Here is a 446-nt window from a genome sequence, read left to right as displayed (position 1 = left end):
CTTTGTTCGTACGTATATCAACATAATCAATGAAACGGATTCTTCTTGTGTTTTTATTGGTGTAAAGACGTGGATGGAGTGGAAACATTTATTTTGAAAATAAACATCCTCTACATCCTGCGTTGTTGTATTCGATTGACGTGGTTGAAAAACGAACTCTTCTATAGGTATATATGTATGAATATATGTATGAATATATGTATGGATGTATTTTTGGACTGAAGAAAAGAGAGTTCTAGACACGCAAAGTTAGAGTGCGAATAAAAACCTCCGCGTCGGAGCAGAAGGGGGAGAGAAGGTGAGTTAAAAGACAGGAGGGTTCCCAGTCACACTCTCTCTCTCTCTCTGTGTATAGGTGTCTCTCGCTCGGTCTCCCTCCCTGCTCTCCAGCTGCGTCTGTCTGTCAAAGCCTCCTCCTTGTTGGCAGTGACAGAGAGAGGGAGCAG

This window comes from Cynoglossus semilaevis, chromosome Z, assembly GCF_000523025.1.
Source record: "Cynoglossus semilaevis isolate Cse_v1.0 chromosome Z, Cse_v1.0, whole genome shotgun sequence".
NCBI classification, from domain to species: domain Eukaryota; kingdom Metazoa; phylum Chordata; class Actinopteri; order Pleuronectiformes; family Cynoglossidae; genus Cynoglossus; species Cynoglossus semilaevis.
Note: the sequence above shows the minus strand (reverse complement) of the source record.